Here is an 11,919-nt window from a genome sequence, read left to right on the forward strand (position 1 = left end):
CTTAAATTATGGGTCTCTTTAAAAAAAAAAAAAATGGAGTGTACTGCTTATTTTTCCCTGAGGAAAGGCATCGTTGTTGGAAGGGAGAGGCAAAAGAATGCTGCAATTGAAGCAGAGGATTGCTGTGTGCAGATTTAACGGTGGAGAGAGGATGAGAGGGGAATCAAATATGTAAGCAGCAAGTCATGTGTTTATCATCCTGATCTTTTTGCTTGTGCTTTGTGCCTGATTTCCCCCACCCTATGCCAAATGCTAGCTTGATGGAGGCGAGAAGGAGCAGGATTATATGTTTTGCTTATGTCCAGCCTAGAGCTGTTTGTTTGAAAACACTATAGAGGCTCATTAGGGACTAAGAGCATGCTCAGTGGAGTTGGAACATTCCGAAAATTAAAAGCAAGCACTTAGCAACTTCTACAGAGCATGTACAAATGGTGATTTCCCCCCCCCCCCCCCACACACACACATCTTGTAACTCTGTCAAAGCCGAAAAGTTTTTGAAAGACACTTCTCCGACCTATGTACTTTCCTGCTGCCAAGCCTCAAGTTTCTAGTAGAAAACCCTTAGGCACTAGAGCAGTTCAAAAATAATATAGGATTTTTTTTACAGTGCTGATACTCTTTTTCACTAGCCTCATTCTTGACACACTATTATTGCTCAAGCTTTCCAAAACTTTAAATCTGAGACAGATAGTAAGCATGTAGCATGCCCAAATGGGTAAGATTTGTCAGTATTTTAACTATCTGAAACAGAGATTTATAGAGGAAAGTGTAAGACAGTCTTAACTGTTCATCTACAATACATATACACATTTCAATATTTTATTCAGGGAGGACCAAAGTTCCACTAAAGATGATTTACAATAACAGAGGCATCATCTTCTCTGTTTAACAGGGAACATGGGTAAGAGCACAATATAAAAAATGAGCAAGAAAGGCGAGATTCTATCAGTGTATATAAATATACACTTCTCCAATAAAACTCTTATATTGCATTGTGACCGGGCACACCACTCACCACTTGTCTGGCACCTCCTCCTGGCCACTCTGGGGATTAGTTTATCAGGGCAATGCCCATTCCTGTGATTGCATGCTGTCACTCCATCTCTCTGATCTGCAGCTCCTCTTTCACTCCAGGAACTGCAGTGTCTTCTTCCTGACTCAGCCCTCTGGCCAGGTCACTCAGTGTTCCTCCCTTCCAGGTATATCAAAGCCTTTCCTTCAGCAGTCCTAGCCCATCTTCCCATTCACTGCCTCAGGTGCCACTCCTTCAGTAGCTAGTAGGGGTAACCGGGCCTGCCGTGTACTCTGGGTTCCAGTCTAGCACTTCTGGGCTTTCCTCTCCCAGCCCTTCCTACTCCTTCCCTGGACTGCTTCCCACAACTGGTTCCCCTCCATGCTCTGGGTGTACCAGCTCCAAACCTTCTTCCCAGTGAGTGACTGCAGCCTACAAACACTCCTCCTTCCCGGCAGTGACCCTCATCTGTTGTCAGCTTCCTGGTTTTATAGGCCCCACCTATTCCTGCACAGCTGAACCTGTTTGGAATCAATTGTCTGCTCCCTGGCTCATCCTCCACCCGCAGCCTGTGGAGTTAATTGACCCACCTGGACATCTTAACCCCTTCCTGTCCTGTGTGGGGTGGACACTTCATTACATGCATTTACTAGTTTCCGTAAGTGAATGCTGTAAATTGACAGGAGTAAACAAAGAACAATGTATAGAATTAGCCAGCATATGGAAGAAATTAGAATTAATAAGAACAAAATATCTCAAAACAAAAGGGTTAAACCTTGGGAATTTGGCTGTGCGGGGGGAGAGAGAAGAGGAGGGGAAAGGGCTGAGACAATGATCTTATTTTCCTTTATAGAAATTTCAAATTAAAAATATATTAAGAAAAGAAGGAAAACACACTGCAGCCAAATTCAAGACAAAAAGGGAATTATTTGAAGTATAATTAGATTTGTTTTCAGTAGCTATGGGTTATTCCTTTTTATCTAGTTATGGATGCTATGTCACTGAAAACAGAGTTAGATGCTGTTAAAATAATAACCATTTTGATTGTTTTTAAGTCTTTCACTCCCGTTTTCAATTTTTAATATCTGTTTCTATGGAAATGTGAGCCAGCATAATACCTACTTTTTCATCTTTAAAGTGCTTCACACACATCAGCTAATTTCATAGCAGCCTTTGGGGGCAGGTAAGAAAGTATCAGTAAAGCTGGCTGAAACTTGGGATTTCTGGTTCAGAAGGAATTTTGCTGTTTCAAAATTTGGTTTGGCGATTGTTGCTTTTCCGAATTGGAATGAAACCAGTTTTTTAAATGTCATGCAAACTGGAAATCCCCCAAAATTAGTTTAGGAAACACTGACACATATTGTTTCCAAAACAAAATCTGCTCCCTAGGACCCATTGCTGTTAAATCAAATTCACATTCTTGTCAGTTTCACTGGGTAGCTGCCGACAGCCCCCCCATGCAGACTGCATCGGATCCTGGAAATCTGTCCCAGGACTTTCCAGCTCTGTGGCAGGGAGCGTGGAAGCCCTGAGAGCCCCAGCTTCCAGGCTCCCTCCCACAGAGCCAAGGATCCTAGGGCTTTCAAGCTCCTAATTCCACAGCAGGGAGGCCTAGAGCTGCAGACCCCGGAAGACCGAGGTTTATGGGCCTGACGGCAGTCGGCACACACAGTTCCCAAGCTGAGAGGGAGGCAGGGAGGTAAAGTGCCTTGGCTGGCTGGCTCTTAGGCTCCGAGAGGTGGGGAGGCAGAGCACTGGGGCGCTCTGCCCCTGGGGCTCCTGGAGTTGCAGGGCTGGCTGAGCACCTGGGCACTGTGCTCCTTTGTCTCCCAGAGCTGTGAGGGAGACTGGCAGACAGTGAAACTGAGACAAGCCTTCCAGGTAGACAAAACTGGGGGAAAAAAATCTTGTGAAAAATTTTGGCTTTTGCAAAAAGGGCATTTTTTTAATTGGAAAATCATTCTGACAAATTTTCAAACAGCTTTAATTATCGAGCCCATGTTACAGATGGGGTAATGGCAGCACACGTCGAGATACATCCCATGTCCGAGAGGAAACTAGTGTCAGGTCAGGAATAGATAGATGGCATTAGGCACTAGGGTACCTGCCTTGTCCTACCTTCAAGATACCCTTAAGCTTAAATCTCCATCGACTTCTAGCTGCTGGAGGGGAGAGGGAGCTTCCTCTCTCAGTTCGTTCCACAGCATGTTGAGTGCTGTGAGAAAGCGGAAGAGTTTCTACTATTCTACCCTTCTCCCACATCACTCTGTCTGCAGCAAGAAGGGGTTGAAAAGAGGTGGCTACAGCTCTAGCCTCCCTCCTCCTCCTGTGATTTGTTTTTGTTTGTCCTCTGTGAATAGCTCCACCACTAGCCTGCCTTGGCTGCACCTCATAGTGTTGTGAGCTATCAGCATCGCTAGCATGAAGCTGGTAAGTTTCCTGTCTCTTTTGTGGCACCCACCAGATTTGGAAGCTGTGAAACTGACCACAGTTGGATTAATTTCACTCTGCTGCTGTTTGGCGAAGCTGTGAGCCACTACAGAGGCCATGTCAGAAGAGGCACTGCATTTGGTAACTTGGAAAGTTTACTTCACAACAAAGGCTAGAAACTTTGTTTAAAAAAATTGTTACTTTTTGCAGAATTTCATGTCTTACTACACCATGCTCACCATGAAAAGCTTCCCACTTCCCATTAAGAAGTGGGCAAATAGATATTTTGTGTTTGAGCTACAAACTTTGATAAAAATATAAACAAAGTAAGTGAACATTTTAAAGAGATGTTGCTGCTGTTTGGGATGCATGGGGGTTGTTGCTTCTTCATAAACACAGTGGATTCAGGGAAATAAATTGGCTAACAAGTCCTGGCCTGAACAATTGTATCGTATACCTACATAGTTTTAACCGTTGCCAGCCAATCAAATGTCTCCCTTTCATAATGGTAATTCATAGTTACCTACCAACTTCACTGTATATGAGTCAGTTTTCTATTTTTAAGTTTTAAATAAATGGATTTAACAATAAATTAAAGGAAAAAGATTTTTTTAAGCAGATAAATTAAACTGAAAGCTAAAAGATATGCCTATAGCAATATTTTTTCCTTAAGAGCTTTCATTCACAATAAGCATCAGTGTCTACTATGTATAGTTTAATTTATCACATCAAATTAAAAAAGAGCTGTGAGCAAAATTCATAATTCACAGCTGTGACATTGCATCCTTTAATTATAGGCTGAGGTTTTTCTTCCATAGAACTGAAAGGCTTGAGGGATTGATAATCTGATACAGAGCCTTTTAGGTCTAGATAACCCATTCAAATCTGGCCCAGATTGGTAGTTTCTGAAAGCTCAGTGGTTTGTCAAATAATTTGATCTCCTATTTCTTGGTGGCCAGAAGTTGGGCTATGATAGTGCAGTGACTGTGGGAGCCATTATTTTCTCAGCAAGAGTTTAATGCTCACACATTTCTATAACTTTCTACAATTATTATTAAGAAAGGAGAAGTAGGCCGGCACATCAGTGTTGTATCTTCCCTTTCTAAAATGTATCATATGATCTTTAACTTCTACCTGGACAACTGCCATTGATGGGAAAGGTGTCTTCTCATGTGAAGTATGGTGTCTCTAACAGTGCAGCCCAAGACAACTTGGTTTGGTACAGGTCTTCAATCCAAGTCTTGTGCCCAATTATAGGAGTATATTCCTTTTTATGAGGCTGATAGTGTTCCACAGAGGAAACATGGAGAGGAAATACTGTGCACGACTATGATTATCTCATGACTCATAGGAGAGGTAACTTTGGACAAAGCTACTTATTGTTAGACTTGTAGCTCCCTTTGCTGAATGGATGCTCCTGAATTTTGCATTTAGCTTTTATGAGAAGTTCTGACCCCAATTTCTGTGGGTCAAAATAATAACCAGGTGGGCATGGGAGAGAACCCATTACTTTAATGAACTATAGATGAGATTCAAGGAATTATATGTAAGTTATTCAAAGTAAGCTATGGTTGATTCATAAGAACATAAGAAGGTCCATACTGGGTCAGACCAAAGGTCCATTTAGCCCAGTATCCTGTCTTCTGACAGTGGCTAATGCCAGGTTCCCCAGAGGGAACGAACAGAACAGGTAATCATCAAGTGATCCATCCCCTGTCGCCCATTCCCAGCTTCTGGCAAACAGAGGCTAGGGACACCATCCCTGCCCATCCTGGCTAATAGCCATTGATGGACCCATTCTCTATTAATTTATCTAGTTCTATTTGGAACCCTGTTATAGTCTTGCCCTTCACAACATCTTCTGGCAAGGAGTTCCACAGGTTGACTGTGCATTGTGTGACAAAATACTTCCTTTTGTTTGTTTTAAACTAGCTGCCTATTAATTTCATTTGGTGGCCCCTAGTTCTTGTGTTATGAGAAGGGATAAATAACACTTCTTTATTTACTTTCTCCACACCAGTCACGATTTTATAGACCTCTATCACACACCCCCTTAGTCATCTCTTTTCCAAGCTGAAAAGTCCCAGTCTTATTAATCTCTCCTCATACGGCAGCCGTTCCATACCCCTAATAATTTTTGTTGCCCTTTTCTGAACCTTTTCAAATTCCAGTATATCTTTTTTGAGATGGGGCGACCACCTCTGCACGCAGTATTAAAGATGTGGGCGTACCATGGATTTATATAGAGGCAATATGACATTTGCTGTCTTATTATCTATCCCTTTCTTAATGTTTCCTAACATTCTGTTCACTTTTTTGACTGCCACTGCACATTGAGTGGATATTTTCAGAGTACTATCCACAATGACTCCAAGATCTCTTTCTTGAGTGGTAACAGCTAATTTATATGTATAGTTGGGATTATGTTCTCCAATGTGCATTACTTTGCATTTATCAACATTGAATTTAATCTGCCATTTTGTTGCCCAGTCACCCAGTTTTGAGAGATCCTTTTGTATCTCTTTGCAGTCTGCCTGGGACTTAACTATCTTGAGTAGTTTTGTATTATCTGCAAATTTTGCCACCTCACTGTTTACCCCTTTTTCCAGACCATTTATGAATATGTTGAATAGGACTGGGCCCAGTACAGACCCTGGGGGGACACCACTATTTACCTCTCTCCATTCTGAAAACTGGCCATTTATTTCTACCCTTTTAACCAGTTACCAATCCATGAGAGGACCTTCCCTCTTATCCCATGGCAGCTTATTTTGCTTAAGAACCTTTGGTGAGGGACCTTGTCAAAGGCTTTCTGAAAATCTAAGTACAGACTGGACCCCCTCAAAGAATTCTAGTAGAGTGGTGAGGCATGATTTCCCTTTACAAAAACCATGTTGACTATTCTCCAACAAATTATGTTCCTCTATGTGTCTGACAATTTTGTTCTTTACTATAGTTTCAACCAGTTTGCCCAATACTGAAGTCAGGCTTACCAGCCTGTAATTGCCGGGGTCACCTCTGGAGCCCTTTTTAAAAATTGACGTCACATTAGCTATTCTCCAGTCATTTGGTGCAGAAGCTGATTTAAATGATAGGTTACAGATGACAGTTAGTAGTCCTGCAGTTTCACATTTAAGTTCCTTCAGAAATCTTGGGTGAATACCATCTGGTCCTGGTGATTTATTACTGTAAAGGGTACGTCTATACTTAATTCCTGGTCCGGATGTAAGCGATTGATCTTCTGGGATCGATTTATTGCGTCTTGTCTAGACGTGATAAATCGATCCCGGAAGTGCTCGCTGTCGACGCCGGTACTCCAGCTCAGTGAGAGGAGTACGCGGCATCGACGGGGGAGCCTGCCTGCCGCGTCTGGACCTGCGGTAAGTTCGGACTAAGGTACTTCGAATTCAGTACCTTCGAATTCAGTTATTAACGTAGCTGAATTTGTGTACCTTAGTCCGAAGTTGGGGGGTTAGTGTGGACCAGGCCTTAGATTATCAATTTGTTTCAAAACCTCCTGTAGTGACACCTCAATCTGGGACAATTCCTCAGATTTGTCACCTAAAAAAAAAAAATGGCTCAGGTTTGGGAATCTCCCTCACATCCTCAACTGTGAAGACCAATGCAAAAATTCATTTAGTTTCTCCGCATTGGCCTTACCGTCCTTGAGTACTCCTTTAGCATCTTGATAGTCCAGTGCCCCACTGGTTGTTTAGCAGGCTTCCTGCTTCTTATGTACTTACAATGTTTTTTGCTATTAGTCTTTGGCTAGCTGTTCTTCAAATTCTTTTTTGGCCTTCCTAATTATATTTTTACACTTCATTTACCAGAGTTTATGCTCCTTTCTATTTTCCTCACTGGGATTTAACTTCCACTTTTTAAAGAATGCCTTTTTACCTCTCACTGCTTACTTTGTTGTTTAGCCACAGTGGCTCTTTTTTGGTTCTCTTACTATGTTTTTTAATTTGGGATATACATTTAAGTTGAGCCTCTATTATGGTGTCTTTACAAAGTTTCCATGCAGCTTGTTGGGATTTTACTTTGGTGCTGTACCTTTTAATTGCTGTTTAACTAATCTCCTCATTTTTGTGTAGTTCCCCTTTCTGAAATTAAATGCTACAGTATTGGGCTGCTGTGGTGTTTTCCCCACCACAGTGATGCTAAATTTAATTATATTATGGTAACTATTACCAAGCGGTCCAGCTATACTCACCTCTTGGAGCAGATCCTGTGCTCCACTTAAGACTAAATCAAGAATTCCCTCTCCTCTTGTGGGTTCCAGGACCAGCTGCGCTGGTTAGGCCTCAGCTGGAGTATTGTGTCCAGTTCTGGGCACCGCATTTCAAGAAAGATGTGGAGAAATTGGAGAGGGTCCAGAGAAGAGCAATAAGAATGATTAAAGGTCTAGAGAACATGACCTATGAAGGAAGGCGGAAAGAATTGGGTTTGTTTAGTTTGGAAAAGAGAAGACTGAGAGGGGACATAATAGCAGTTTTCAGGTATCTAAAAAGGTGTCATAAGGAGGAGGGAGAAAACTTGTTCACCTTAGCCTCTAAGGATAAAACAAGAAGCAATGGGCTTAAATTGCAGCAAGGGAGGTCTAGGCTGGACATTAGGAAAAAGTTCCTAACTGTCAGGGTGGTTAAACACTGGAATAAATTGCCTAGGGAGGTTGTGGAATCTCCATCTCTTGAGATATTTAAGAGTAGGTTAGATAAATGTCCATCAGGGATGGTCTAGATGGTATTTGGTCCTGCCATGTGGGCAGGGGCCTGGACTCGATGATCTCTCGAGGTCCCTTCCAGTTCTAGAATCTATGAATCTATAAAAAAAAAAGCGGTCATTTGAGGTGTCAAGAAACTTTTATCTCTGTATCCCGTCCTGAGGTGACATGTACCCAGTCAATATGGGGATAGTTGAAATCCCCCGTTATTATTGAGTTTTTTATTTTAATGACCTCTCTAATATCCCTGAGCATTTCACAGTCACTATCACCATCCTGGTCAGGTGGTCGGTAATATATCCCTACTGCTATATTCTTATTATTCGACCATGGAATTACTATCCATAAAGATTCTATGGTACAGTTTGGTTCATTTAAGATTTTTGCTTCATTTGATTCTGTGCTTTCTTTCACATACAGTGCCACTCCCCCACCAGCATGACCTATTCTGTCCTTCCAATATACTTTGTACCCTGGTATTACTGTGTCCCATTGATTAGCCTCATTCCAAGTTTCTGTGATGCCATTCCCTATTATATCAATATCCTCATTTAATACAAGGCACTCTAGTTCACCCATCTTATTATTTAGACTTCTAGTATAAGCTCTTTAAAAACTTATCACTTTTTAGCTGTCTCTCATTACATGATGTAATTGAATGGGACTCTGTTTCATTTGACTGTTTCTCATCAAATCCTACCTGTATTTTATCATCTTCTGTACTGTCCTCCTTACTAGGACATAGAGAATCTCCATTATTAGGTCCTCCCCTAAGAGATGTCTCTGTCCAAACCATGTGATCCTCCGCACCTGTTGGCTTTCCCCTAGCCCTTAGTTTAAAAAGTGCTCTATGACCTTTTTAATGTTAAGTGCCAGCAACCTGGTTCCATTTTGGTTTAGGTGGAGCCCATCCTTCCTGTATAGGCTCCCCCTTTCCCCAAAGTTTCCCCAGTTCCTAATAAATCTAAACCTCTCGTCCCTACACCATTGTTTCATCCACGCATTGAGACCTGCAGTTCTGCCTGTCTAACTGGCCCTGTGCATTCAGTCCAATGAAAGCTGATTAAATATTTTGGTTCTTTGAGTGATTGCACATGTGCATTCCACTCTTGGTGTGTGCATGCCCCGAGCACAATTGTTGGAAATTTTTCACTCAGTAGTACCCATTGGGACAATTCAAGTGTCCTCTGCTGCCATGTGCCACTGCATGCAGGTATAAAAGATGGAGCTTCCCCCGATCCCTGTCAGTTCCTTCTTACTGCCCATGATAGTTATTGGAATCTATTGGTCTTGCTTTAGCAAGATTTCTCAGGGTGTATTTCTTGTATATAGTTAAATGCTGTATATTTCTTAGTGTTAATGAAAAGTTTTGTTTAATGACAGTTTTTTCTTGGTTCTCCAATTTTGGGGTTCCATTTGTTGGTACCAAGGAATGCCTTGGTCACTGGGCTTCAAGCCCTGTCTTTCATGGTTGAAGCGGATGCCAATGAGTGACCTGCACTCTAGCTGTTTAAAGTATTTGGGTGAGTCTCACGTTAGGGATCAGTGCCAGATTTGCAAGGACTTCAAACCGAGGACCAAAAAAGATTGAGTGGCCATGCTGAAGTTTCTTTTGATGGAGATCACCTTCAGAGCTTTGTTGGTTGAAGAGGGTGCCAAGATCTTTGGCATCTGTGAGAATTGGGCCTCCAATGCTCATGAGTCCCAGCATTGCTCACCCTTGTCAGTGCCCAGGAAGAAACAGAAGGCTTCCAAGGATGTTGCTGGGAGAGGCAGATCTCTGGTCCCTAAATCTGCCAAGAAAGGGAACAAAGCGTTGAGTAATGTATCAAAGCATTCCTCCATTCGCTTTTTGGTTAAGATGGCACTCTTGACAGTGGTGCTGGGGCAGGCACTGTTGAGTCTGGGGCCCGAAGCAGCACTTTCATTGTCTGTGGTACTGTCTTTGTCTCATGCCCTGGTCACCACATTCTGGGGTGCGATCCAGACTGGTGAGGGGTTGTCATCACCTGCCATGCAACCATGGGTGCATCACAATGCTGTGGTTCTGTAGCTTCCACCTGGGCTGCTCACAAACAGCCAAACAGAATACAGGTCATGACCTGAGTGTCTGTATATATAGCTGCAACCTGCCAGCTACACACCAGTCACACTTGGCTTCCAGCTGCTTCGGTTACTGCTTTCAGAGTGACCCCAACACACTCCCAGTCCTGAATTTTTCCCAAAATGTGTGTTCTGAGAGAGTGTAAGGGTACGGTGTGAAAGCAGATTCTATTGTAATTAATGAGGATAAACCAATAGGTAAACATTTCAAAAATACCCAAGTAACTTAGAAGCCTAAGTCTCACTGACTTTCAAACAGACTTAGGGCAAAATTTTGAAATGTCTAAGTAACTTAGGCTCCTAAGTCCCATTCCGAAAAGTGAGTTGGGCAGTTAGAAGCCTAAGTCTCATTCTTTTGAAAATGGAACAGTCACTTTGATGCTTTTAAAAATGTCACACAAACACCACCTTCAGCACCAGGACATGGTAGCCTCAATACATGGGTTTAGGACTACAGGGAAAAAGGGAGAGAGAAATGAAACAGGAATCTAAAATAAAAAAAAACATTAATTTACATTGTTTAAATACCATAAATACTGTTTAAATATTTTAAATATTGTTTTTAAATGAATTACTTTTTTAAAACTATAGATATACATAAACATGATCTTTTTCTACATACCATTTAATTTTTAAGAAATAATTGTACTGCTCTTTCACGGTCTGTTCAGGTATTTATTGTAGTTCTATTGCCTATATCTCAATTCTGTGACATTTGTTCTCAGTGATAGTAATGAATCTGTATATATTGGCTTCAGAGATAAAATAGCATCTGGCTAGAGTTCATTCACAGGGAAGTGTGGGAGCCTTGATCCAGAGTGCGTTTAAAACACAGGTAGGGGCAATATCAATATCTTGCCTTGGGCAATTTGCCTCCCTAAAATACAAGTCAGAGAATGCACTAGAGTCTGTCACTCATCCAATGATAGAAATACTTCTAAAACAATCATAGTTGAGCCTTCTGATTGAAAAAATTAGAATATATCAGCTTTCCAGGATGGCCTCTGGTGCTCCCTTCCTCTCTATTTTGGAAAGGCTTTGGCTAATTATCAATGGGTTGGTCGAGTATTTGGGTCTGATTTTTGTCATCCGGTGGAAACAAAATTCTGTCTAAAATGTGGATTAAAAAACTATTTATTTTTAAAACTTGGCTAAATGGAATGTCTGGGATCCCTGATTTTTCCAGACACACAAGTCAGATAATAGTGTATTACTTCCTTTGTTTCCTCCCATGTGTGACTTCATGCTTTTTTCACACCATTCTTTATGTCTGGTACACAAAGTGTACACCAAACCCAAGATTATATATATATATATATATATAAAGCCTGAATTTAGTCTCCCAAATGCCTTTCCTTTCTTACTTCAAATCGTTCGTGTATGTTGTGTAGGCAGTCTGTTCCACAGGAATATAAAGTGCCTGCTAGCCCTTGAGTGATTTATTTAATTACAGATTTCTGGATCAATAAACAATTTAAATGAAGACATGACTAATATTATGTTCAATATCTTTATTTTATTAGTATATATGTTTATTCGTATTATACAATATAATAAGTTATATGTACAGACATTAAACAAAATTATTAGAAAGGACGCCTTTAGGCAAGATATATAGAAGTATTCTGTTTTATTCCTGTAACACAATACA

The sequence above is a fragment of the Chrysemys picta genome, chromosome 1 (assembly GCF_011386835.1).
Source record: "Chrysemys picta bellii isolate R12L10 chromosome 1, ASM1138683v2, whole genome shotgun sequence".
Taxonomy (NCBI): Eukaryota; Metazoa; Chordata; order Testudines; family Emydidae; genus Chrysemys; species Chrysemys picta.